This window comes from Hemicordylus capensis, chromosome 11 (genome assembly GCF_027244095.1).
Source record: "Hemicordylus capensis ecotype Gifberg chromosome 11, rHemCap1.1.pri, whole genome shotgun sequence".
Taxonomy (NCBI): Eukaryota; Metazoa; Chordata; class Lepidosauria; order Squamata; family Cordylidae; genus Hemicordylus; species Hemicordylus capensis.
Window position 1 is genome coordinate 24720638 of NC_069667.1, and position 25417 is coordinate 24746054.

Here is a 25417-nt window from a genome sequence, read left to right on the forward strand (position 1 = left end):
GGGGGAGGGGGAGAGAGAGAAAGAGGACTGCCTCTACCGCGCATGCGCGGCACTTTGTTTACCCCGTTCTGCCTCCAGCCCGGAGGAAGGAGTTGGGCCTGGAGCCGTTCTGGGTGCATAGAGAGCGCGCCCCGCTTCTAGTTCCCGGCTGCACTTCCGGCTCCGTCCGGCAGGTGCCGCTCTAGGCCCGGCGGATCGGAGCGTGCTCAGTGGCCGCCAGGTGGCGCCTGCGCCCTCCATTCGCTCGCCAGCCGCCGAGCCGCGAACACCCCAAACAATCCCCAGCGCCGCTGCCGCTACCGCCAAATTAAACAATCCGCCCGTGGCGCCCCCCCCGCCGCCCCCCCAACGCCTCCTTCACCGTCCCGGCGCGCGGGCTCCTGCCGGGCCCGACTCGGCCGCGGCCTGGTGTAGGCCTCCAAGCCTCCCCGCGCCAACCCGCATCCCAGGCAGGCCGAGCCGAGAAGGTAAGCGGGCGACGCCGCCGCCGAGGAGGGCCAGCCGCGGGGCAGCGACGACGACGACCCGAGCGAGTTGCCTTGGGACGGGCCCGGAGGCCGGGGAGGGTCAGGCGGGCGCGCGAGGCCCGACGGAGGAGACGCCGCCGCCGCCGCCACCACACCAGGCCTCAGGCCCCCGCCGCCACAGCCGGGTAAGTTCGGAGGGCCGCGGAAGCTTCTGGGAGTTCGTGCCTATTCCCGGCCTCTTGAGGGGGGGTACTGTTTGTGGGGGTTTTTTTTGAGGGGGGGGACACACGGGCAGGGGTGGGGAAGGAGGCCGCCGAGGAGGAGGAGGAAGAGGCGGCGGCCGAGGGGAAACTCTCCGCGCAGGCAAGATGGAGGACGCGCGGGCCGAGGAGGAGCGCCGCGAGAGGCGAGAGCGAGAGGCGCGCGCCCGCCCGCCGCCCTCCCTCTCCACCGGGGGGGGGGACACGGACGGAGGGGCTGGGCCGCGGCGGCGCCCCCCCGCCCCGAAGCGGACCCCCCATCTCAGGCGCCCGCCCTGGGAGTGGGACTCCCCTCTTCTTCCTCGCCCCCCCTCCTCGGAGCGAGGGCAGCGGCCTAGGCCCGCCGCGGCTGGGCGCCAGTAAAATGGAGACGCCTCCCCGCTCCAGCCCCTCCGCTGCCTTTGGGGTCCGGCCGGGGAGCCTTTCCAGGCGCTCGCCGCTTGGGGGTCGGCAAGGCCGCTGAAAAGTTGACGGGGACCTGGGGGCGGCGGGCAGGCCGGGAGCCGTGTTGTCTTCTCCACTGCTGGGAGAGCTCTGGTTGTTCGAAGGCGGCGGCGGCGGTGCCAGTTGGAGGGGGCCCCGGGGTCCCTGGGCCCCCGAGGGGAAGGGGGCCGCCGGCTTGGGGAGAGCTGGCCCGGGGCTCTTCCGCCTGCGATTCTTCTCCCCCCCCCAGGAAGCGGTGGGGGGGCTTGGCCCGCCTTTGTGTGTGGACCCAGGCCCCACACTCCGGCCTCAGGACACAGCAACCACCACCACCCCGACCCGGCATGGGTCTGGAGTGGCTTCTCCCCCTTCTCGGGTTGTTTTGATGGGCTACCTCGTGTCGGGCTTGTGGTCTTTACGTTACTCGAGCCGGTTGGCGGGGTCTGAATCGAAGGGGTAGCCAGGGGCGCCTTGCCGAGCCCCCTACGAGGGCGGTTGGATCAGGGGCTGGTCTTGGTGGCCAGTGTCCCCCTCCCCATCGGCCACCAACCCCACTGAGCTGTGGTGGCCGGCAGGCCGAGAGAGGCGCCTGGGGCAGCAGTCGGGCGTCTGTTGATCCCAACTTGACAGCCCCCCAAGTTGGGAAGTGTGTGTGTGTTTGTGCTCCAGCTTCCCCTCGCCAGGAAGCCTGGCAGGGGGTCGGAAATGGGGCTGCTGCTGCGCCGCCTGGGGGACAAGCCCCTTCCCCCCCCGCATAGTTCTCTTTCGGCAATGCAAGCCCTGAATGCGCTCTGCAACCCGCCCCCTGGCCCCGCCACTGGGCAAGAGAGGTTGACCCCCCAGTACATTCTGCGCGTAAGCCCCTTGGGCTTGGAGGGGCTGGACTCCGCCCCCCCCCACCGCCTTTGGGTCCTGATGGAGGCTTGGAGAAGGGACGGGCGGTGGGTGGGGAGAGAGCGTCAAAGCTCGGCTCCCGCCAGGGCCGAGCACTTCCCTCGCCGCCTCTCCTCCATCCCGAGCACGGGCCGTTTAGGAAAGTTGGTTTTTGGCTGCGTTGCTTGTCCACCGTTGTCCAGACTTTTCACTTCGGGAGAGAGCCCGGCAGCCCGGCTGGCTGAGCGTGTTGGCCGGATTCTGGCGGGGGCTTGTTCCCGAAGAGATGCGCCTGGGGGGCTGCAGCCTCTGCCGTCCCGTCTTTCTTTCGAGGGGGGTGGTGGTCAGTTTCAGTTCGGCGGGGCCGGCGGGCGCCCTTGTCCCGGGAACTTTTGGATGTCCGCGTGCTGCGGGGACCCCGCTGGGTCCCTGCCTGGTGGGAGGAGAGGAGGGGGCGGGAGGCGGCGGCGGCTTCCTGGGGCCCTTTTGGCGCCACTTTGCTTTGCGATTCTTCTTGTCGCCTCGCTCTGCGCTCCCCCCACCGCCCCCCCATCCTTGCCCAGGTAGGAAGCGGGCTGCCTTCCCTGTAGAGGTTTGGCTCCCTCCCTTTCGCCGGTGGGGAGGGAGGAGGCGACTCGTCCTTGGGGAGGGGGGTCCGGAGTGGCCTCAAGTGTGGACTCTGGCTCGACTTCCCCGGCCAAGGCCGGCTGATTTCTGGGCGCGGGGGGGGGGCAGTGTCCTACCTCCCTCCTCCCTCCCCCCCTCTCCTTGACTTGTTCCGGTCCCAGCGGTGCCCCCTTGTTGCAGCACTCATGCCAGCCGGTCGGGGCCACCCTGGGCCGCCTCCTCCTCCGCGGGGCTCGGTGGTTCCCTTCCCTTCCTGCCGGGGAGCGGGGGAGGCGCGCTCGGCGGCCAGCCACACCCCACCATGTTTGTTTCTGGTCGTGGATCCGCCCCCCACCCCTCTCCCCGGGAAGCTTGGCGCTCCTGGCGGAACCTCTGGCCCGCCCAGCCCCGGCCTCTGGTCTGCTGAGCCGCGCGCGCCCTCCCTCCCTCGGCTCGAGGGAAAGCGGGGTCTGTGTGTCTCAGCAGCAGCAGCAGCAGCGCCGTGGAGCGGGGCGGGCGGAGAGTCGGGTTACCGAAGTGCGTCACTCGCAGTCCTCGGTGGGGCCTGCTCGGCAGCCGCCGCCGCCGCCGCCGCTTGTGTGTGTTGTTTCCGTTGCGCAGGAATCGCCCGCCCTCCCCGCCTTGCCTGCTCGGATTGGCCAGCCTCGCCAGCAGCCCAGGGCCTCCCGCCGCCTGGCTCTTCGTTCTCAGTGGGGCAAGGGGCTCGGCCAAGAGGCGCGAGGGTGCTCCCCCCACACAGACCCCTCTCTTGCTGCAGGGCACCTGGGGCTTGCCTGCTCCCAGGGGATGCCTTGTGAAGGAGCAGCAGTCTTTCGATCCAGGCCTGGGGACCGCCGCCAGTCAGAAAGGCTAGGGGTTTGCAGGCCTCGCCCCTGCGCTCCGATGGGCAGCCTGGGTGTCCAAGCAGGCTTCTACAGGAGACCTTTGTCCACTGTGTGTGCTTGTGGGAGATTTAGCTGGTTGTGTCACTGAACTGTCTTTTGGGTATGCACAAGTCTACTCAGTTTCTCCATGGCATGAGTATTGATTAAGAAACAGCTGAATATTGCACAGGAAGCAAGCAGGTGGCGAATAGTGTCTTTATCTTCTTTAGACCCAGAACTTTCATTTTAATCCCAACCTGAAATGTTGAACCACTTTTAATTTTGTGTTGCTTATTCTGTCTCCCAGTGCCTTCCACTTCAGTTCCCCCCCCCGTTCTCTTTTTTCATCCTTGTCTCTCTCTCCCCCCCCAAAAAAAAACAAACACACACACACAAACACCTGCAAAGTGAAAAACCTAAGCAAGAACATATTGGTGCTTGCTCTCGCAACCCAGTTTACATTGGCAGGTGATGTAACTGTGGATCCTCAGCCACCAGTTGGGGATCAGTGCCCTAGAAACTTGAACAAGGCCATTTTTGACATTATGTAACACTTGGTACTGTCTGTCAAGTAAGTTTGTCACAGAGTGTTCAGGGTTTTTTTTTCTAGTTCTGTGATACTTGCTGACTTCTATTAAAGCATTTATTTAGTGACTATTTTGTAAGTAAAAGCAACCAACAGTCTAGGGGATCTCTTTAACGATCTGTCACACTAGATTAGTTAAACCCTAAGATGCCCCCAGACTCTCCGTTAGTTTTACTGCAGCAGAACTACATAGGAACATAGGAAGCTGCCATATACTGAGTCAGACCCTTGGTCCACCTAGCTCAGTATTGTCTACATACACAGACAGGCAGCAGCTTCTCCAAGGTTGCAGGCAGGAGTCTCTCTCAGCCCTATCTTGGAGATGCTGCCAGGGAAGGAAGTTGGAAGCTTCTGCTCTTCCCAGAGCGGCCCCATCCCCTAAGGGGAATATCTAACAATTACCCTTTGTATTTTCTGTTGAACTCATACCTACAAGGAAGAAAACTGTTGACAATACATATATCTCTGTTGATGGGTCCCAGAATAACAGATTCTTCTTCTTTTAAGTGATCAGTGTGCACAGGTTAAATGGCCACTGTCTATAGATTATGCAGGTTCAGGAGCACAAGAAACATTCAGGATCTGTTCAGCAAATATAAATAACTCTAATCCAGTGGTTTTCTTTGGGGCATATTAGGTGTAATTCCTGACTGCATTTGTTTCCATGCACACAAGAATGTATGTGGCCATATGTGTTCAGAAACCTTTGGATCATCCTTGCTTCGCCATTGATTTAAAAGTTATGCTTACGTTGATCAAAGTCTATCAGAAAACAATGTGCCACTATCTTTATTATGATATACTGGTGGAAAATGTATTCTTGGCAAATAAAGACTTAATATTGGCGTTCTGATTAGTAATTTGGTTTCAGGAGCTGCTTGTTAAATAAATTCAACTGTGCCTACCTTTTCCAGTAGACATGGTTGCATAAATGGGAGATAGAGTTGCTATCCTCAGATGGTGTAGTGTAGTTACACTGAGAGGTGTGTGTGGTGGGGAGAGGATTTCCATTACTCTTAAATTGTACCATTGACTCTTAAATTGATAGAGCACCTGGCTATACCATCTCTTACTTCCTTATTTTTTAAAATTGCCTTTCCCTCTAAAGGTCACAGGCATTCTAGTAAGGCCAATAGGTGGTGATTGCCCCAAAGTTGTTCCATGAGTTAACAACTTTTGCTATTTTTGCTTTCCTAGATTTTAGTTATGAAAGTCACCTCAGGATACTTGGAGTTCATAGTTTCTTTATGATAAGATAGCGCACACTGTAAAATGTTACTGAATACCCACCCACGTGTGCTCTCAGTATTATACTGCAGTCAACTATTATTTATTTTACCGATTTGTGTCCTGCCTTTCCACCATTTCAGTTTTCAAGTAAGCATCTGAACAAGTTGTTCTTAGTCTCAGTGTAAGTAGCCTTTGAGATGCAGGTCTTACACTTGATAGCAAACCAACAAACCTCACTCTGTGCTGGATGTCTGCTCTGGAGGGCAAACCCAGCATTTTCTGGTGTTGCCCTCCAGTTAAGTTTTCCCTGGAATCATCTATCATCTCTCCTTCCCCCAAATCTGAGAGCAGAGCAGGTAGTAATATCCAGGATGAGGTCAGGGTTCCTCTACACAGATCTTTCCACAGAAAGCTTGAGGGTCGTTATAATTGAAGGAATTGCCCTCTTCTCTTGCTAGTATTAGCATCAGGTCTTGTGGCAGATAACAAGTGTTTCCCAGAACAACCAGGAATGGAGTAGATAACAATGTTGGCAAGGGTGCACAACATAAGCCTGCCAGCTGTTATTGCACTGCAACTCCCATCAACCCTGACTATTGGCCACTGTGGCTGGGAGTTGCAGTCTGGAGGACCAAAGTTGTGACCCGGATTTTCTGGTCAGAAAGTCAGGGCTGCTCCTGCCACCAGAGTTCCCTCGAACAGGGATTTCCAGATGTTGTAGTCAGCCACATCTGGGAATCCGTGTTAGAGGGAACGCTGCCTGCCTCCGAGTTTGTCCCAGAGACATCTGGTTTGATGATTACAGCCATAAGCTCATTTGTAATAACGTCCTGGCTCAGATGTAACAACAAACTTTGATTTGATGTTACAAGAATATCAGAAGCTTCGACTTCCATCAAACTCCAGATTGCCGTTGCACCCAAATGCAGCAAACTGTAAACCATAGTTTGTTCTGCAACCCAACTTCAAACCCTGATTTGAGAACAAGTGATGGTTTATAGAAATCACAGTTTGCCACATTTGGATGTAATAGCAACTTGGAGTTTGCTGCCTAATAGAAATGAATGTTCCTCATCTTGCCCCTCAACCCCTTGCATGCAAAAAAGGAGAAAAATAAGGGAGCTCATGAGGCCAAGGCTGACTGTAGCTCATTCTCATGGCAACCATTGTATGGTGTTGCAGCTGAACTGGGCCAGTGTGTCTAAGAATAATTTTGGACATGGAAATAGAAGTTGTAAGTTGAGCATACAATTTATCTTGCATACATACAATTTATCCTTTCAAAAGGTAATCGCTAACCGTGTTGAAAAACAACTCTGTGAAGTTTGCTTGTTTTGATTTTGTTTTAAACAAATAGGTATTGCAGCATACTGGCCACTAGTTACTGTCTGTAATAAAGAATGTTTGCTTTATTTTGTATTGGAGAAGCGTTGATTAACATTTAAGGATACATATTCTTTTTTTGAAGTATTCCTGCACATATACTTTCTGACTTATCTCAAGTCCAGTTCTTACACTGTTGGGGGTGGGGATCAGGTTCCAAAGTGGATCACATTTTTTAGGAAACTGTGACCAGGACCTGAGATTTTCCCAAACCTGCCTACTGCTCATATTCACAATATTGTCTACTTGATGTTATATCTATTGTTACTATTACTAGCTATATAATGAAATACATTTTATGCACATACAAACTTGTATTTACATTTTTCCAAGTTATTTTGGTTACCTGTGGAGAGTAAAAATTGATTCCATTTGGAACTGGCAAATGAGCGGGCACCTTTCTAACCTCTTTTCACTTCAAACAGTATTTGAACAAATGATACATTTTCCACGAGAATCTGTGGCATATAATAGTTGCGTGAGCAGACCAGGTACATTTGATGCATGTTCTTATTATGCACATTCATTAGTCCCTGCATGTCTTGCACAATGAGAATCTTTTGACATCTTGTATAGAACATTTTATTCGTTAATGTGTGCTACATTACTTCATATTACTTGGTTTGGGATCAACAGTAATCTCTGGGTCTTTCTTTGCCACAACTTCCTAGTTCATTGCTTCCTACTTTTATAGCTGTTCTGTTCTTCCTTGTGTGACTAGACATTTAATATTGTTTTGAGGATAAACCCTCTTATTCATGAAATCATTTTTCAGTCTAATTCTACCCTGCTAGGATTGGGTCACCTGCCAAATAGATAAGCTCTGCTCTGCTTTATCTGATTCATTAATTCAGATCTTGAACCAGAAATAGCCCCTGCAGAATATGATTAATCTATCTTTTCAATTTTAGAATGACCCATTCAGAATTATTCTTGATTTTTCCACCGTAATCGAAGCCCATCCTCATATTTAGGGTTGTATACCCAGCATGCCTCAGGCACAGACAGGAGGATTCCACACCATAATTTCCAGCCAGGAGTAGGTGGAGCCCTGAGACCCCAGTTCCTTTCATGTCTTGCTTCAGGCAACAGCATCGAGAGAGAGTGCTTCAATTCCTTGCAGATATACTATCCCTGCTAGCTTCCCTTCCCTTCCCCCTCCTCATTTTTCTGTGTGTGAGGGTGGGAAGAGAGTCTGCATAAACTTTTTGAATTCCAAACAATCTTTTTTCATTTCCAATTTGATCCATTGGGACAATTTGGTTTTTTCGTTCCGTTTTGGCTTCTAAGATTTCCTATATGGATCTTTCACAAGCAGCAGAAGTCCTACTGGGCTTGATGTCCGAGGGTCCTCACATGGAAGCCCCGACTGTTCCACTGCCTCATTTCCACCCCATGAAAATGGTCTCTGTCCACTTCCCTAGGCACTAAGGATGCCTCTGCTCAGCCTTCAGCTGCTCCACTAGCAAACACAGAAGCTTCGAAGCCGCCTAAAAAGAAAAACAAACACACCCAACCAACTGTCACACCGCTTACAAAGCCGCAAAAGAAGAGCAAACCTCCAGTCGCTCAGCTGAGCGAATGGCTTCTTTTATATGCGCATATATATATATATATATATATATATATATATATATATATATATATATATATAAATAAATATACCGACAAAGGTAGGTGCGGAGGATTCCATCTCTGTACCTCCTCGCAAACGCTCCTGCTGAACCTCACAAATTGTGAACATGAAAGTGGCTAAGACACGTACCATTTTACCGCCTGCGATCTCACTATCTGGCTCTAACTTGTGGGGGCCGGGCGGGGACTGAGTAACCCATTTCCTCCTGGAGCCCAGCCAGCAACATTAGAGGCACCAAAGGAGGGGCAACATCCTGGAGAACAACCAGTTGTCCTGGTACATGTGAATAATACTGACACGGGGCCCTTAGTTCCAGCTACCTCCCCCATTTCTGATGACACCGCTCAGTGGCTTAGAGAGTTTATTGCCAATGAATTTTGTTCTCTAAGACCATAATTCCCCTTCCTATCCACCCCCTCCGGCAACCAAGGATGTTATCTATACCATTCCTGTAAAAATGTGAGTTTCTTCTTAGAAAAAACCATGATGCTTCGGCCACGGTCATTAAAGCTGCAGCAGCAAACTCTGTTTTTGCAAGACCTCTGTCCTTTGGGCCAAGGAGCTCTTGCAATACATCCCTTCTGAAAACACCAAACTACGACAAGGGGTTAATAAGATGGCTAAAGCCACAACCTTCATGGACGACTCCAGCCTTGACTGCATACAACACACATCTAGAATGATGGTTTCTGCGGTGGTGGTCAGGAGATGTCTTTGGTTAAAACATTGGAAGATAGATCCCAAATCTAAACTCAGCCTCACATATACCCCCTTCAAAGAGGCTAAACTGTTTGATGACTCCCTCGATCCCATCCTGGTAGAGACGTGCAATAAAAAGAAGGCCATGCCTCTTTCCAGGACAGACCCTTGTAGACCGGTCAGGGGTAACTCATCCTCTTTCTGTTAATTTCATTCCTCCTCCAAGCAGCTAAGCTACTCCTCCAGCAGCTCCATTTGGGACAACAGAAACTTCTCTGCTAAAACATCTACTTGCCCCCATTGGCAATAATGTTGTAGGGCAACCTTCAGGCAACAGTTTTACAGACATTCCCAATCTACCTCTTTCCAAACCCAAAAACAATGACTGTATCCCAAGGTCTTTCCTTGGAGTTGCCTCAACTCCAACAAATCACTTCATCGCAGCTCTAGTTCCGGAGAAACAGGACAAACAACTTCGCATGTTCCAGGCTATCTGCCACCTCTTAACCATCTGGGTCACAGAACCTGTAACTTGGACGTAATCATGTCACGGTGTATATTCTATTCTATTTTTGGTCCCAAAGAAAGATGGGACCTGGAGGGCAATCCTGGTCCTCAAGTCCCTCAGTTGTCACATCCTCAAATGTTCCTTCAGGATGGAATCTCTCAAACCAACCAAAGAAGCAGTGAAGGCCGTGGAATTCCTAGTTTTAGTGGACTTAACAGAAGCATACCTTCATGTTCCAATCCACCCAGACCACCACCACTTCTTCAAGTTCTGCTTCAACAAACTTCACTTCCAGTATTGTGTAATGCCCTTTGGGTTATTATCCCCCCCCCCCTCGAGTATTCACAAAGCCTTGATAGAGCACATGCACACCCAAGTGATCCACATCCATCTGTATTTGGATTATCTTCTGATCTGCTCATTGTCCCTCTCCCAGGCTCAGAAGGATGACAGGAACACACTTCACCTTCTCCAGTCACATGGTTTTTGTAGTAAATCAACAAAAGAGTCACCTACAACCCACTCAGAGGCTCCTCCACTTGGGAGCCATTTTCGATATTCGCCAGGGTCTAATCTCGCTTCCCCCAGCTCAAATAGTCTCTCTCATCAACAACTTGCTAAAAAACCCATCAGCCAATCTCATGGTACTGGCCAAACTATTGGGTTCCACGATAGCATGTCTGGAGTACACTCCCTGGGCCAGGTGGCATTTCCGCTCCTTACAATGGCGCCTATTACCAGGACCAGATCGCAACCATGTCCCACATTCAGATCCCCATTCCACTACATGTCTGCATGTCCTTACTATGGTGAAGATCCTCAGCCCTATCACAGGGGCTGCCCCTAAACCCACCTTTCCATGTAACCATCACCACGGATGCAAACCTCTCAGGATGGGTCACCCATTACTTACACTCAGGGCACATGGCATCCGAGGGAACAGAGGATGTCCATCAACCTTCTAGAACTAAGAACCATTTGCCTGGCGCTCATTCACTTTGTCCCTCTCATCAGACATCACATTCTGGTCAGGATTGACAGTGTAACAGTGAAATGGGGTGGGGGGGTGGGGGTGGGCACAAGGTCCAAATCCCTAATGACTGAATCTGCCAGACTCTTCAGTTGGGTAGAAAGGAATCTCCTCTCCATAACTGCCGAACACTTGAGCAGATTCTATTTAAAGAGCAGACTGGCTCAGTCATCAGAACGTTGATCTGGCGGAATGATCTCTTTTTTCATCTGGCGGAATGATCTCTTCACCTGGAAGTATTCCAAACACTGTCTAAGTCTATAGGTTATCCTGTACTGGACCTGTTCATGACTCACACCAACAGCCCACTCCTTAGATTCTTCTCCTGCTTCGGCCATCCACAGGTGCAGTCCATAGATGCACTATCATCCCCATGGCCAAGGCGTTTTCTGTATGCATTCCCTCCCATGGCAATAATCACCAAGATGCTCCAGGAGCTTCCTTGAGAAAGGGGCCTACTCATCCTAGTAGCACCCCCCCCTCCGCTGGCCAAGGAGCTCATGGTTCACCAACCGGCTCTTGCTGTCCATCCAGCCTTCCTGGCTGCTCCTGAGACTCCCACACCTCCTGTCACAAGGACCACTCCTCCGCATGGACACTGAGCATGCGGCACTAGTGGACCAGGGGTATGATTCTAAAGTCCAGGTAACTATCCTAGCTTCATGACATCCTTCGACTACCCGAATTTATCAAACCACCTGGATGGCTTTTTCTAGATGGGCTAGAAGGAAGAGTCTTCTTCCCACTCAGTGGGTGTTCCTGAGGGTCCTGTCTTTCTTGTAAAGGGGACTAGATCAGAGTCTCCATCCTAGCACACTCTGCAGACAAACTTTTGCATTAGGTTCTATCCTTGAGCTCACGGCACCTGGTTCCACTCTGCTTCACCTGCACATCAGATGCTTTCTGAAGCGCCACCTCCTATCCACAGATTTCCATCTTAGGACTTAAATAAAATACTCAATGCCCTCAGATGCCTTTCAAGCCACTATGGGAAACCTCTCTTAAGAATCTCTCATTCAAGGTATTCTTCCTGGTAGCTATCATATCTACCAGGAGAGTCTCAGAGTTGACTGTGTTGGTGTGTAAGTTGGTACGTAAGGAACTCTGTGCCTTCTAATGGGATGCAGTCGTCCTCAAGCTTGACCCAGCCTTGATCCCCAAAGTCAATTCTTCCTTTTATCATTCCCAACCTGTCGTCGGGAACACTGGGTAAGACCAGTGCTCCCTCTAACAGGGATTCCCAGATGTTGTTGAGTGCCACTCGCATAATCCCCAAACAAAAGCCATTGCAACTGGGTATTCTGGGAGTTGTAGTCGTCATCATCTGGGAATTCCTGTTAGAGGGAACACTGGGTAAGACTAGGCCTCCTGCTAAAGAGAAGCACTGGCCTTGCTAGGGAAGCCTTAGGGGAGGGAGAAGTAATGTGTACAGTTTCAGGGGCCTACAAATGTTGACTTGGCTGAGTAGTCAGCTGTTTTTTGTGTCTGCACCAACCCTTTCTTCTAGCTTTTGTTGTTTAAAAATAAAATCCAAGAGGTGTTGGGACTCAGTAAGCAGCGGGAGCTTAACATAAGATTGGTAGACACAAAGATGTGCATATTTGTGCTCCCCCCCCACTTCTCATGTTGGGGAAGATCAGAAAAGGGAGGTGCACAGATGTACCTCCCTTTGTACTTTCACCAAAAGTAAAAAAAAAACCAAAAAAGATCCAGGAGCATTCAGTGTAGCCAGTGTTTTAGAAAAGAGTTGACTTCATGAAGGAGCAACATCCAGGAAGGCAAGAAAATCCATCTCTATGCTCCAGTTAATGAAGAGCTGCATTTAAAGCATTAATTACATTCAAGAGGCAGCATCAAGTTCAGTATATTGAATTATTTGTGTCACTTTAGTTATTGGTACACCAGTACATTGGAATAGCTACACACTGATGACATTCTGTATAACTGACTCTCCTTCCACAGTAGTGGTTGTGATAAGAAGTTTGACTGTTAGTAAAGAACTGAGAAGAGTTGTCTGATGTAAACCTTTGTCTTAATTCAGCCATTACCTGTTAAGTCACTCTTAACTGTTCTTTTCAGTCCACTTCAGTAATTTGCTAGTGGCAGGGCAGTGGGGAGGGGTTATATCTGGAATGCATAATGTTTTTATTACTCTTTTCAATTATATCACGAGTAGTGTTGAAGAGCTTTCCTTTTATATATGAAGAGTTTCATCTCGCCTTAAGAAAAAGTCTATGGAATTGGAACACGATTGAACACTTCAGCCAGTTCTGTTTGCCCCCTTAACTCACAGTGATGTATATAGTTTGCCAACAAAAGGGAGCTGTTTGCATAGTTTGGAATTACTTGTCTGCCATTGCTGTATTATAGCCTGATTTCAGCACAGAGCACCGGCATTATTTTTCTAGCTGTCCTTTTGGAGGATGCCTGCTTGGTTCATTCTTCAGAGAACACTACCTCTCTCTATCCCTATCATGGGCAGTGGCTTCACTGACTCCTGTCAAGTCCGTGCATCCAAGGAACAAATCAAGACTGGGTGGCAGGGAGGTGGAGGACCTGTGGCAGGGAGCAGCTGCAAGCTAAGCCCTCTTGGGTGATTAGAGAACAGACCCGATGAGGAAACTGTCTCTCTCTCTCCCCCCCCCCGGCTATATGGGCAAAGGGGCATATTTTAAATTGGTGGCTCTCATATTTTTAGCAAGGGGAAAATAACTGATCCCACTCAGCACAAGTCCCTCCAGTGGGGCTGTTGTTGGTGTTTACCTTATATGTAGATTAATCCCTTTGGGCGCAAGCAGCCTCCTCCTCCTCCTTCGTTGAGAAGTTGCATACAAATCAATAATAAACAGTGATAAGAATGGTCAGACCTTCTCTTGCTCTATCCCACTGATGTTCCCATACAGGTTCAACAGGCCATCTTGCAGTTCTTCCCTTTGTCCAGAATTTTCTGTGGTGGTTTGTAAGCTGAATAATGCCTGCCAGCATCTCCTCAGTTCAGGAGCCATTGTAGGTTTGAACCTGGTAAATGATCGGATTGAGCCAGGAATCTTGTGTAGGATATACTGGTGCTTCTTCTAGTTAGTATCCAGACATACTGACACCTGCTTGCCGATGGTGGTGTGCATAGTCCAGAGTAATAGGATAGCTCCATCCTCACACTGCCTTGCTGATCATACAAGTTGTAAATCAGGACTGCTCATCTTTGGCCCTGATGCAGATGTTGGCCTACAACTCCCATAATCCTTGGCTATTGGCTACTGTGGCTGGGGATTATGGGAGTTGTAGTTCAAAAACAGCTGGAGGGCTGAAGTTAAGCAGCTTTGCTGTAACTGCTTCATGAACAGCTAACTGGCCTTGTGTGGGCAACAGTGAAATATTGGAGTTATGCTCCTGTATAATTTGCTTTCCTCTGCTGGCTGCTGCTTGTGTCTGCCTTATAGATTTTTTAGTGGTTCCTTGTTTCTTGACTTTAGCTTGCCTTCCTATATTGTATTTCCAGACCTTTGTTGAGCACCTTGATCTGCTTCACGTGGAAGGATGGCCCTTGATAATACAGTAACTGGACAGTCGCACTTTGACCACCAGTACGATAATCAGCAGTTCTCACTGTACTCTTCATTCTTAGCATGTACAGAGGCTTTCTTGGTGGCTGCCCTAGAATCCTCTCAGGGATTGCTAAAACCTGGGTTGACTAACTGGCAGTGCGAATTGAAATTAAAAGGATACGTTAAACACGGCTAATTTGGCTTAGCTGGATTGACTTTAACCGGCAGTCTGTTCAGACTTATGGCATTTGGTGGCCACTGTTTAGTCAGTTGAAGGTTAGAAATTTGACGCAGGAGTTGCCTGCCATATGCTGCTGTGGAATATAAAGCTTATTTCTATTGTGTGGCCTTGAAAATCCATACTTGTCACTTTCGAGCTTTTTTAAAAAAATGCATATGCTGACAACTGAGCTTGCTTAGCTTGGAGGAGAAAATTAAGCTATGACTTGTCATTGTCATGATTTCTATAGTCGATTTCTTGCAACCAGTTTGCACAGCTTTCCCCTCCCCACCTCCTCCTTTCAGTTAATGGACAGCACAAATTTATGATCTTAGCTGCTGGAAAAGAAGTGTGGTGAACAGATGGCTTCCTGCTGTACTAGAACTTCAGGCACTGGGAGGCAAAAGACACACACTTTTCCCCCCAGCGGCGTGTGCATGAAGAATCTAGGGCTGGGCATGTGGAGTCTTTTCAATGTAATCAAAGGTCTGCTGATCTTCTGTTTGATAGGCAAAGGAGAGCGGAGAAGGGCCTGAATCTTGAACAACTGATGATTGGCAGGAATTGAATCTTTTTTTTTTTTTTAAAGGGGACCCTTGCATGTTCTGTTAGCATACACAGTTCCCTGTCCAAGTAGATATATACAGAAGCCTGCTTTGCACATATAATAACCCTGACAGGGTCAAAGCGACAGTGTTGCTAGGAAGGGACAGTCTTGGGAAGAAAAACTGTAAACAGTTTGGTAAAAACTTGTAAACGACAAACAGGAAATGGTAGTAATTTTACAGAGACTGAAAATTTCAATATTTTCACTTATTTAATTGGAAATTAATTTTATTGCTTCCTAAAGATAAAGTTTGCACGTTGGAGCTTACATTTTTCAGTTACTCGGGTAAGGGTAATGTAGTTGCCTGTTGATAGTGTTTAATTTTGTAGCGAGCTTTCTAGATACAACCTTAAATTTTGAGACATTGATAACATCTAACAAGAGAGGAGAGCTGATCTTGTGGTAGCAAGCATGACTTGTCCCCTTAGCTAAGCAGGGTATGTCCTGGTTGCATATGAATGGGAGACTTGATGTGTGAGCACTGTCAGAGATTCCCCTCAGGGGATGGAGCTGCTCTGGGAAGAGCAGAAGGTTCCAAGTTTCCAGTTCAGTACAATGGAAAGCATTATGGCCCCAAGAACATTAAATAGTTTGATTTGGGATTGGCCCCATGTAAAACAGTCAGACGGCAGCACATTTTAAGATGCAGGAAGTCATCTCTATCAAGTGGTGCAATTAATGCCACCTCGTCACCCCCCCCCCGCATTTGGGGGTGGGGGACTTCAATCCCATAAATTTCCCAGCAGCCACTCATTAGACAGGCAGTTTTAGAAATGCCAGAACTAGTTTAACAAGTCTAGACAGGCAAACCTGCTGTACCATATGACATAAGGATTTTGACATGGGCTTTTGGACTATCAGACCTCTAGTTGGAACATCCCTTCTGGGCACCTACAGATTGCCTTCAATTACTTATTTAGTAACCTATCTGTTTGGTTTTAAAGAGCACTCCAGGTCAAAGTAAAGGTGTGCAGTGACACCTTGGTAATAATTTGAATTGACATGTTTTGCACTTAAATGTTCAGTTTTTATAAGTAATTCAAAATTTGGTGGCATGAACACTACTATCTTGAAAATAACTTTTTTTACTAGCCAATAACATAGATGTCTGAAGGAGGGGAACTCAGTTCAGCAAAAAGCATGGCTCTAGATTGCAAAACATGGAAGACAACCACCAGAAAATACAGAACAAATAGGTAGAATCAGAGGCACGGGTCCCTCTGAGGAAGAATGGGTATGAATTCTGCAAAGGGGAAGTCTTCTCTCCCCAGCCTTTTTAGAATTGGTATGAGTATGGTAAGACAGGTAGGTAGGAATAAACTGGTAAACACTGGTTGTATTCAGATGATCTCCCAAATCTCAATTTGGAGGAACTGGAATGAGCCTCAGACTCATATGGTTCCTCCTCTCCATCCCCATGCGTGAGAGGATGAGATCAGGGGCTTCTGCTTCTAGTTGCAGTAAAATCCTGGTTTGCCATTGTGTCTGAATGTGAGGAATGTTGGTATGCTGAACCCATAGTTTGCCCGCAAGATAGGATCCCAAGCAATGGTTGGATCTTGGTTTGAGAAAAACCCTAGTTTGCCACATTTTGATGCAATAGCAAAATATGATTTTTTTCTAACTAGATGAAAGAGCCTCCAAGTTCCTGATGTGCACATGGGGAAACAGAAGGTGGCATGTGAAAACCTGAGGCTTGCCTCTTCTCAGTCCTAATCTTCATAATGATGGTATCTGATTGCACTCCTTGCATACATGGGCTTTTTATAAAGCTTTTGATGGCTAAGTGGAATATCCTTATTTGCAGGTAGTATACTTCTGAGTATGAGATTTTGGTGGACAAGCAATAGTAGATAACTAAAACCATTATGCTCTCCTAATTGTGAGCTTCTCGGAGGTATTTGATTGTCCATTGTTGGAGACCGAATGGTGATCTAACAAAGTGATTGTTAGGTGTCAAGCTGGTCTGTCAGTAATTATTTGAAATCTGATTTTCCAAAAATTGGCACTCTAAAGTGTGTGAGCATAATGATTTGAACTTGTCACTTGTTCCTAAAGCACATGTACAGTTTAAACTGTATAATTTCATAGTTATTTACAGAAGATGAATGTTTTTGCAGCATAAACAACAAAGAATCTTGTGGCACCTTAAATGCTAACGAATTTTGTTATAGCAAAAACTTTGTGGAGCACAGTCCGCTACATCAGGTGCTTCATCATGCATCTGATGTACTATTTTCACTGCAGTGGATTAACACAGCGACCCCTCAGGAAGCTGAAACAGCTGCTTTGCTTTAATAGGCAGCAGTTGACCACAAACTGGGAAGCATAAAATTTACTCAGAAGGAAAAGAGAATCACAAGTAGGTAATCTAAGCAGCTAAAAATAAAAAAACACAATAATAATAACAACATTTGGTAGACTGTGTGTAAATATACTACTACTACTACTACTAATGATGATAATAATAAAGCAACGTTATTTGTTAGCTGCTCCATAAGAAAGTGTTGTCTGGGCAGCTCACAACACATTAAAACATCCAATAAAAAAAACAAAAAAACACTTCAAATCACAACACAACCATAATAATAAAAATAATACAAAACAATTAAAAATTCATCCTATTAAAATCAATTTTAAAAATCAACTTTAAAAAGCCTGAGAAAACAGAAGGGTCTTTACCTGGCGTTGAATAGAACAAAGTGATGGTGCCAGGTGAACCTCATTGGGGAGGCTGTTCCATAAAGAGGCTGCAACTACCGAAAAGGCCCTCTCACTAGTAGCCACTTGACTCGTGTTGTTTGGCAGGGTACTTGGAGCAGGGCCTCCGAAGAAGATTTTAAGGTCAGAGTTGGGACATATGGGGCAAGGCGCTCTCTCAGGTAACCTGGTCCCAAGCCATTTAGGGCTTTAAAGGCTAAAACACCGCCTTTGTTGTACACCACCCAGAGTTTTGGGTGGTGTATAAATATGTTATATAAACAAAACCAGCCCTTTGAATTGGGCCTGAAAATGGACTGGGAGCCAGTGCAACAAGTATGAAACTGACTTAGGAAAACCACCACTCTTCCAGCTTAAACACTGCACAGGGACCTCATCCCTGAAGTTGGTGGGGAGAAAGGAGAGATCCTTTATATATGTGACCTCAGTACCTCCCAAATTTAACACAAGTACAAACCTCACTATCCTTGCCTCTCTTCTTTTGCCTTCCCCTTATTTTCCTTTCTGCCACCTCTATTTTAAATTTTTACATACATTTCTGCCGCGCTCTTCCTCCAAGGAGCCCAGGGTGCTGTACTCTTTGTCCAGAGAAAGCATGTTTCTTGACTTTGCTTAGCTGCCTTTAACTAATCTTCTGTAGGTCATCTTTCGTTGTGGGCTTGGCAGCTGAGTTGCTTTTAATTTGTTTGTTCAAGCCTGCATATGCACAATGTGTGTTTTGATTGGCTGTATGGAATTGAGATGGGCAGAGTGATTGATTGTTAAGGGATGTGCGAGCTGGCTTGACATCGAACTGGCCCGGTTTGGGTGGTCCAAATTGGGACTGGCCCTGGCCCGGGCCCTCCTAAGGATGGTGCTGATCCAAGTTTGAACCAGCCCCTGGTTCAAAGAACCTGTTTGCGGGCCGGCTCAGGTATACTTGTAAAGGGGAATCCTTGAGGATTCCAGTTTACAAGTAAAGGGATTACCATAATCCTAATGGTAAAGGTGGCGCTAGTGGAAAGTGGCCTCTGTACTTTTAGAGGAGGTGGTGGAGAAGTGGTGTCAGGGGCTCCTCCATGCCCTACGGCAGCCTCCCAAATGACAGTGACCTGGGCTGTAATTTGGAAGGCCAGTGGGGGGCTCGGAGGAGTCCCCTCCACCACTTCTCTGCTGTCTCTCCATTGCCTCCACCACCTCCTCCTAAAGGTAAGGAGACCACTTTTTTTGGCTCTCCCCCCCCCCGCCCAACTTGTGCTGGTACCATTAGGATTAGGTATGCTCTTTACTTGTATCCTCAAGGATTCCCCTTTACAGGTATACCACTTCACCATTTAAAATGAAGCCCGAAGCCAGTCTGGTTCAGTTTGGTTCAAATCTGGTCTGGATTTGAATCGAGCCAACCAAACGGCTGGCCCGCACACCACTAGTGCAGAGCCACATAAGGGCTTTGAGCAGGATGCTTGCTGTGAAAAACAAGAGTTCAAGGAGGAAGTAAATAGGTGCTAAAGAACCCTTTAAAATGAGGGAATTGTTTCTCATCAAAGGCTACCAGCCAAGTGGCACACAGAATGCCAGGGATACAAGCCCCATAAGCAGTTTTGTGATAGTGTGACATCTGCCTCAGTAGATGAAAAAATTATGTTACTGTAGCCACCTGTATTCCATGTTATTAGGCCTCTGCATGTACTTTAGGTGTCTGGGCACCTGAAGATTTTTAGTCTTGTTCTGTGCTTATAGTCCTATATCTTGCCCATTTGATGTTTAATTCAGAACAGGAGTGTAGAAAGTTAAGGAAATTTCAGCTTCCCGTGAGCATGGAACGCCCATGGATCCTGGCCATTTAAGACACACAACAGCTTTTAATGACCAACTATGGTAGACCAAAACCAGTGAGCATGTTAATTAGAACCATCAAGTAATTTTGTAATGGTGGTGGAAGATTTTGTGCTCCCTCTATAGGATCTTGAAAAAGATCTTGAAAAAGAAAACTGATTCTGCAGCTGTTTTGCTAACTTCTTTACCCAGTTAATTTCTGAGAATTCCTAGAATATTTTATTCTAGAACTTTCAGGCATATTGGGCAGCAGTGATATAGGAAGATGCTGAAAGGCATCATCTCAGACTGCATGGAAGATGGCAATGGTAAACCCCTCCTGTGTTCTACCTAAGAAAACCACAGAGCTCTGTGGGCACCAGGAGTTGACACAGACTCGATGGCACAACTTTACCTTTACCTTTATTGGTGTGATGCCTTGATATATGTAATACTATATCTATAATATCGGACCATAATTCATTCACCACCACCCCTGCCCATCTGAGACTCCCCCCCGCCCCCATGGCAATAAAAGCACAAACTGTTTCATTGCTGTTATTTCCCCCCAAAGTGGATGGATATTTGGGGGACCTTTGTCTCCATAGAGAGCACTTTAATTTTAGTTGCTCTCTGCTAATATTTAGCAGAGCTGGTGGCAGTTATTTACCAGGCCTGTTTCCACCTGCTAATCTGGGTTTGATCTGCAGATTGCTCCCTACTGGTCTGTGGTAAAATAATCTAGTCTCAGCCATCTATCTATCTTTTGAATGAGTAGGCAGAGCAATCAGTCTCCTCTGATTAGGAGGAAATTGGTCTGGGGAAAGAATTTTCTCCAACCTGGCCTCTTTCCCCCTCCCCCCCCTTTCCTTTGGCTAAGGAGGGCACAATTCAAAGGGTGTATTTTCTACATGACAGCTTGACAGAGCTGTTTACCCTATAGCAAAATGAAAGAGAGCTTCTTTGGTGTAGGAATGAACCTGTAACCCTCTACTTCTGTGCAACTGGACTATTTGGTGAAAGCTGTAAAGAAAGACTATGCAATCACATTCGTGGGATACATGCAAGTTGCAGAGCATACGAGTGTGCAAGGCAGTGCAATCTGACTAAGAAATAATGTCACAGAAAGCAGGTAGAGTAGTTTGTGTAATACAGAGCTTACTGTGTGTGTATACAATATGTATGTCTCAACTATAGAATATTTGTGTTTTCCAGTAAGTGAACTTGCTGGCACATGATGGAAGCCTGGACTCATCTGTTGCACTCTGTGCAATTAAATAACTAGGAATGTAGCTGAGAAAAGACTGTGGGTATATTGTGAACTGTGTGTGTATGTTCTGTAGAGGCCTCGTGTCCGAAAAACTACCTGTAGTGTACCTTGTTCGTTCTCCAAAACATTCAGTGCACCAAAAATATGTTAAACGTGGTAGTGGATTTCTCTTCTTTTAAGGTACCTTAGTCTTGGATGATGATTTACGATTATGTTGTTCAGTTTTTTCCTGTCACAGATATCCTAAAGTCATTGTTCATCATTTGTACTTTCACATTCTATAAAGGGATATAAAATCTATAGCATCTAATTTTAATGAGTGGGCATTTTCTAATTTGGTCTCTCCCTGCCCCTGTAATTCATGCCTATACCCAGATGGAGATGTAGGGTGAAAAACGATCCTGGGGGAAAGAATCCAGAAAATGTCCCATATTTCTGCTGAGAATTTTCCATTTCTAAAAAAAATCATTGGTCGATATCCAGGTTAGCACTGTACACGTGCAGCACCATGAGTCCCAACTCCTGCTGCACATGCACAGTGGAGCGGAGGAAGGAACAATTTTTATTGATCTCTCTTTCCCTCTGAATGAAGCTCAGCATATGTCCCTGGGGGTCAGGGACATACTTTGGTGTTGCACTAAGGGTTCCAGAGGAAAAGGATGATGGGTGAAAATCACCCAGTTCCCTGCACCGTGCTCGTCCAGATGCCAATCATTGTTTCTTAAAACTCATTAGCAACAGTGAAAGGATGTCAAAACAATATTAGTTAAGTTTGGCAATTTTGAAGTTGATGATTTTCGTGTGGTTATCTGTAAGAAGTGTGAGAGAGACTACATATATGTTGATTTATAGAATAATCCAATAAAAATACTTTCTTTCCACCTATTTGTTTCAGTATATCATTTAAATCACATTGATTTCCCTTGCATCAAGAATTTCAGTTCAACTACTTGAAATTTCTTTGAAGTATTCTGTGAGACACATTAAAATGGTGGGTTTTTAAATAAGTCAAATAACATGCTGCCAAGCCACATCAGTCTATTAAGGCATAAGGAGAATTTGCATCATTTTTGAGGGGCGGGGGTGGGGTATAATGTAAACTTCATTCATATGAGGAAAAAATTGCATGGGGAAATATTGCAATTCAGAAATTTCCATCTAACATTCTGAGTGTAGTCCTTAAGGCTTTGGTCAGAGTGATGAGGTAAGACTACCAGTTCTAAATTACTTGTCACGGATAATCGATGGCCCCAATCCAGTAAAAGTTAGGTCTAAGGCTGTAGACCTAGACACACTTACTTGGGAGAAAGTTCAGTTTAACTCACGGAGACATCCTTCAGAGTAAATAAGTATATGAATGCAGTACACGTTCTCTTTTAAGTCCGTGGACTTCTTAATCATAGCAGCTTGTTTCATTGCTTTCAGTTGGATTCATTCATGGTTAATTCATAAGAACTGGTCTTACTATCATGTTGGATAAGACTTCTTTGAAAGAAGCTGATTATTTTTAGGCCTGTTCAATAAATCTAAGAATATATGCTAACTCTGATATCAAATGAGGACCTATCAAAGTCATTATTATTAATACCCATTTGTATAAAATGCAGCGCAAGATATGCCAGTATTTAGGATCCTTGGGATACTTATCAGTTGTTTGTAAATGTGTGATTGTAGGATGAATTGAAATAGTTTGTACTTAAAACATATTTAAATATCAAAAAAAGGATTGCTTTAAGGAATCCTATTTTGGAAAGTTGCTGCCAGTGTTTTGAAACTTCTATGTTTTTGTTTGTGGAAGTGAAGGTCATTAGTATTTTATACTCTTTAATATTTTAAAATATTTTATTATTAGATAATAAATAGTTCTAAAAGGCTATAGAAAAATATTTTATTTATTTCAATCAATTTCAAACTGATTACTGAGGGAATGAGGGTGCTGACTCCTCTTTGGGGTGAGCAGAACATGGGCTAGGCATTCCCATCTTAAAGATTAATATATAGATTTAGAACTGTCTTGCACTTGCATACACGCCCCTCAATTTCTCATCAGCCAGCAGAATGCATGCAGCGTTGTTTGTGAGCTAAGGGTTTTTTGTGGTGCTCAACCACTTGTGCAAATCACCTCTTGTAGGCCCTTGCAGAGGTTTAGCTTTGAATCCATGAAGCTGAATCATTTGCATGTTTGCTCCTGGCACCATGTGGAGGCAGCCCAGAGTGGTCTGTGTGCTCAACACCAGGGAAGACCCTTGAAGGGGAAGTGGAGCTTCAGGGAGCCCCAGTGACTTTGTGGAAGCCAAGCGTGGAATGGCGAGGAATATAGCCCTTGCCAGCCCCTTTTCCTATAGAGCTGAATGGGGAAGGGCTGCATTGCCTGTATGGGCAATGGATTTGGTTTTGGTTTTGGTTTTGAAGCCAAATCTTTGCACAGGCCTAGCCTTTTGATGCAGAAGATGTTTATTGTCCTTGACCTAAGGAAGCAGCGTGGTGTTTAAGTTCTTGTCATTTGAGCGAACAACTGCATATAAATGAGGTTTCTGTTTGTATAACGGCAGATACAACTTTCCTTTCATAAAGAGCCTCCGCATCTCTAACAACTTCTAAAAAGCCTCAAAGGACTTATTTTTTTCACCCAAGCTTTTTAACTGGACTGTGGTTTTAAATTGTTCTAAGGTTTGCATTTTTAATCTGTTTTATGTTGTTGTAAACCGCCCAGAGACGGAGGTTTGGGGCGATCTACAAATTTGGAGGGATGAATGAATGAATACATAAATAAAATACAGAACAGTGCTCTCTCTCAAAATGGTATATATTTGCTCATGCACTGAAATGCTGGTAAAGAAGGTTCTTCCAAGTTTGGGAGCCGCTAGCCTAGTGGCCGTGTGAGGCATGGCAGTACCATGATTTTTAGTGGATGTCCATCATTAATTTTTCAAACATTCTAGCACTAAATGTTTTTTTTTTAAAAAAGGCCTGTTTCCAGAAATAAGCTTCCTGTTTACAATCACGTTTCAGAAACACTGTTAGCCTACAAAATTAACTAACAATAAATATTCAGATTTGCTATTGGATTAGTTTCATCACTACAGGAAAACAAGTCGTCAAAATTTTGTGAAATTCCTGCCAACCCCTCTTTCCCAAACAATTGCACATTATTTCCCCCTCTCCTGCAACACTGTTGTTATGCCAAATTATGAGGGATAATAGTTGTTCTCTGATGAGCTCAGTATGATTAAGTTGAGGGAGTTCTTTACTTGGGTAACTCTAGAGAATTGCAAAATACAAACTGTTTCATTTATAGTGTTGTTGCTTGTCTTAACAATGTATTTACGTCAAGGAATAGCTAGGTCAACCCGTGGGTGACCTGTCTTATTTAGCTTTAGGCTAGAGCTCCACCAAGTGATCCTTCAGCATGATACATTTTCTTTTAAAAAGTAAGCTGATTATGTTTTAGCATCACTTAGTGGCAGTTTGAAAATTTCCTTTTTTTCACTCCCAGGCTGGGAAATGAACTCGATAAAATTGCACTGTTGGAACTTGGGTCAGAAACTAAAAACAAACCAAGTGTTCATTTTTATTGAACAGTACTTCAGTTCAGTGATTTGGGTTTAAAGTTTACAGAAATCTGAAACATTTGTATGCAGTCCTCAGCTACAGAGTTTGCTTCTAACTGAAACCTCTTGAATGGCACTTGAGGGGTTGTGCATACACTTCTTAAAGACCATCTTCTGATTATTCGGTGTGGCAATATTTCAAACAGATGCTGGAAATTAAAATCGGTATGTGTGTGTTTGTCGTGGCACACTGTTAGCAGAAAGCAAGGTATCTGCTGCTAGCTAATGTGTGCTACCGTGTCATTACAGAAGAGGCATCTTGTTTGGCACCGTGGCAGGACATATATTGATACAACAAAGCAAACAACTATTTCCAGCTTGTGGCAAACTAATTCTGTTTTAGTGGCAGGGATTGGTTTAAACGATACTCATTTATAGTTTTTATGCTTGTATTTTATAGTTTTAAAATTTAGATTTGTTTTATATTTTTAGCTTAATATTTTAATTGTCATTTTTATTGTATGTTTTTAACTTTTGTAAACCGCCTTGGGGTTGTTTTTAACGAAAGGCGGTATAGAAATTCCTCAATCAATCAATCAATCAAACAAACAAACTCTATACTGTCAGTCTTAAGATGTCTGTTCCAGGCAAATCTTTCAACCTCTATTAAAATGCCTGCATGTCAGACATTTGGATGATAGCACACACAGTTGATGCAAGTGAGTGGTTTAGCTGCAACCCACAGTTGCCCTTAATATGTTTTTTTGTCTGCTTGACCTATGCTACACTATTTTCCTTTACTTAACCTTTCTCCTAATATACAAAGCAAATAGCTTATTTCATACCAAAAGTTATACTGTCCCATATATCTATATATATATTTAAAAGGCTACGGACATAGGTGGCAAGCTCCGCCCACACAGGGCTTTACCAATCGGAGGTAACAGAGCAGATGCACTGTGGTGATTGGGCAGTGGGGATTCCAAATGCAGATAGGGAGGAGGAGCCTGTGATGGTTACGGTCAGTTGGAATGCATCTGTTACTGGTTGGGAGATGTACTTGATTGTAGAGGAGAGGAATCCATATATATAAAAGGATAGTGGGCAGGGGTCTGTATATATTA

At 46.1% G+C, this 25417-nt stretch overlaps 1 protein-coding gene across 2 annotated transcripts in view; it reads left to right on the plus strand.

Moving 5' to 3' along the window:
* Positions 1–253: 253 nt before the first annotated feature.
* The window catches only part of STAG2 (stromal antigen 2), a 64802-nt gene continuing 39638 nt past the window's right edge, over positions 254–25417 (plus strand). Inside the window, exon 1 of one of the 2 annotated variants that reach the window (XM_053273844.1) lies at positions 254–652. The gene's annotated coding sequence lies outside the window, so the exon portion shown is untranslated. Of the gene's footprint in view, positions 653–25161; positions 25404–25417 lie in introns of those variants that run through there. The other variant, XM_053273845.1, reaches the window with a different exon arrangement.